Source organism: Oncorhynchus mykiss, chromosome 21, assembly GCF_013265735.2.
Source record: "Oncorhynchus mykiss isolate Arlee chromosome 21, USDA_OmykA_1.1, whole genome shotgun sequence".
In the NCBI taxonomy this organism is placed as follows: Eukaryota; Metazoa; Chordata; class Actinopteri; order Salmoniformes; family Salmonidae; genus Oncorhynchus; species Oncorhynchus mykiss.
The window spans coordinates 4,475,092-4,478,566 of record NC_048585.1 but is presented as its reverse complement, the minus strand read 5'-3'; positions in this window follow the sequence as shown (position 1 = coordinate 4,478,566).

Sequence of the window (3,475 nt, the reverse complement as noted above, 5' to 3'; positions counted from 1 at the left end):
CAGGTATAAATACACAGGGGATAAATGGGCAGATGGGTGACACCCGGAGGGGGGGTGGAGACAATCACAAAGACAGGTGAAATAGATCAGGGTGTGAGATTATGAAATAAATAGTACAACTACTGAGCTATATTGTATGCAAAAAAAAAAATGGGAACATTTTATTATTTTATACTAATACAATTTCTCATTGAAAGAGAATTTGTAATCAAGTACTAAAAAAAGCTAAAGATGTTTGCTAGCTTGAACAGCAACCCCAAAATGACTCAGTATATATGTCTGTTCTCAGAGCAGCATTAAAACCGGTTGATACAAACTGGTCAACATCTTTAGCTGGCTAGTTTTTTAACCTAAGGCTTATTAAACTGTTGGTTGGCTAACATGATAAACTTAGAGAAACTAATTGCTAGCTAACTAAGGTTTGTTTAGCTAGCTAACACCCCAGATCATAATTTACTCAGTAGCCTCCTCCTTTACACTCCGCATGCAAAGGCTCTCCAATAACTTTACCCAGTTGCACAGCATGACTGCGCAGTTTACCTCAACACAATTAAGGATTGTTTTTTTTGTGTACCACAGCAACGTTTTTATGACCTGCCTTGTCTGTCTGTCTGGGCCAAGCTTTCCCAATGCTGTTGGTCATTGAACGTCTGTGACGTGGCCTCGTTTGGTTCATGCACTTCTAAAATCAGCCACTAGATGGCGTCCTAAACCACCTGATGTCCCCAAAACATCTCTGTGAAAAAGTGCCACTTAACGTGATACCAAAGAGCGGCCTTTTTTTAAAGCATGGGTAGCGGGGTCGCAACGTGTGAGAGTAAATTAATATTTTTGTTGATTAATTACTGCAATTGATTTGGTCAAGTGCAATTAAACTCTCTGCTCAGTTTGGCAGCTGCACGAGTTTCGGCAGTTTCCTTCACTCCGCGACTCTCAGGCTGCAGTACTGTCGTTCTGTAGCAGATGAAGCGCTGTCAGTCATTTGTCGCGTTCAAAACAACTGGGAACTCGGAAAAATACGAGGTCAGTAAACAATACATTTGAAGAGGAAACATGATCAGACCTACTGTGCATTTTACTGTAGAAATGACTGTTGAAAACACGTCTTGGTGGGAACTGTTGCTCTTAAAATACTCGTAATATGTTTTGTTCTGAACTGGAATAAATTGATTGAAGCAAGATGATTTTTGAGGAAAACACTCACACAGTTCTGGGTAGCTCCTCTACAGCAGGAAGCGGTCTCCTGCCTGACTGAGAAAGCAGTAGATGTTCTGGTCCAGTTTGGCAACACATACCTATGTGAGTCAGGGTTCTCAACTCGGTTGTACTTGAAAAACAAGTTTAAAAAAAAACTTCAACCAGTCACGCACCTCTCATTAGGACTGTGTGTGTGTGTGTGTGTGTGTGTGTGTGTGTGTGTGTGTGTGTGTGTGTGTGTGTGTGTGTGTGTGTGTGTTCTGGTCTACATCTGTGTAATGCCTCAAAAAGCATCTTGCTATAATCAGTTTATTCCAGTTCAGAATGAACATGATTTCTTGTATTTTAGCAGCAACAGTTCCAACCTAGACAGATATGTAAGAGTGTTTTAAATGGGGGGGAAATAAACATGAATAGCTATTTATATGGGTATTTAATTTCATCGTTATTTGTCTGTATTGTATTTGTTTTAGGTACAAGGGAAATTAAATGTACTGATGTTTCCATAAGCTTGAGTCCCAGGAAAACACAGAATTTCTCATTTGGGTCCCAGGCTGAAAAAGTTTAAGAACCCCTGCCATAGAGATTAGAGGAGTCCTCTGTGCATCTGTCCCATTGGGGCGTCTGGGAGCGCTTTGGGTAGCGTCATGAGCCCATCTCCATTCTGAAGTTGTCCATTTTCTTCTTCTACTACTTCTATGAGTTGGTAAACAAACTGAAAGGGTGCACACTGCCCCCTGGAGGGTGTTGTTGGAACAGGTGTAAAGCCAAGGTTGGAGTTTTACTGCCACCTGCTGTTATGGAATGTTTGCTCAAGACTATAATTCATTGGCTGATCCTGATGACCTGGATGGAATCATGTGATCCTTCCTTAACCAATAGGAAGTCCCACCCAGTTGACTATTACTCATGGGCTGACTAGAATTCATTGGCTGATCCTGATGACCTGGATGGAATCATGTGATCCTTCCTTAACCAATAGGAAGTCCCACCCAGTTGACTATTACTCATGGGCTGACTATAATTCATTGGCTGATCCTGATGACCTGGATGGAATCATGTGATCCTTCCTTAACCCATAGGATGTCCCACCCAGTTGACTACTTCAAAATGGTGGAAGCTTTCAATGGCAATATCCATGCACAAATGGGTTTTATCCATCTTGAGGCAGCTATAATTCTCTATGTGCAATACAGAAGACCAGTGGTTCATGTATTTCTAACAAAGATGGTGGATAAATCAAGATAATTCACTCAGGCCGTTTCCCATTGAAAATAATGGTCAGTTCCGTTCTGCTTAATCGGGCGTGGGGGACTCTCCCAAAGACACCAATGTGATAGCAGCTGCATCTGGTCTGCTTAGTTCACTGACTTCCATTGAACCAGAAAAAAATGACGGAGTGGGATGTCTGGCTTCCTCTTCTGTCTCGGTCTCCAATAACATTTTGCTCTGCCCGCAGCACCTCCTTATGTGTTATTTCAACCAATCATTTGGCCCATGTTCTTATGAGGCTTCCCTATTGGACAGGTAGGACCTTTCAGAGGAACATCACTAAGTACCAGTCATCAATCTGTCTGTTACCCATGGAGATGGAAAGATGTCGTAACCTTATATCCATCCAAATATGGCCTCCGTGAGCGCATGGGCAGCGCCATTGAGCGCCATCTCCATTTTGAAGTAGTCCATTTTCGTCTTCACGGTTGGCTGAACCCTCCTGATGACCAGGTTGGACATGATGACTCCGACAGGGTCACCAGGAGGGCTCAGCCAATGGGGTTGGAAGTCCCACCCAGTTGATTACATTCAAAATGGTGGAAGCCCTCAATGGTAATGTCCATGCAAAAACCAGGTTATTTCCCAGATATGACCTCTTTCCATCTCTGTGCTGTCAGCCCATAAAAGAGCAAATCAAACACCCAGGTGGGAAGACTGCCTTGACTGGGGTCCTGTGTGCCATGTGCTGAGATTTTGACAAAAAAAAAAAAGGATATAGCTTTAAATCAGATTTGACATTTCATTAGCAGGTTAGGATAATTAACGTGTCAGGCTAAAATAAATACTTTAAGGTCAGGAAAAGAGTTTGGGTTAGCTAAAATGCAAAAAATAAAATTAAAATAACCTTTTGATTTAAATTTGACAAAAGCTGTATCCATTCTAGCCATGGCCATGTGCTGTTTGAAGGGTGCATGTGCTGTTTATCCCAGTGTTTAATCGAAGGTATTCCTTGCTTTAACTGCTATTTGCAATTCAACAACAACAGATAATGAAACAAACCAAA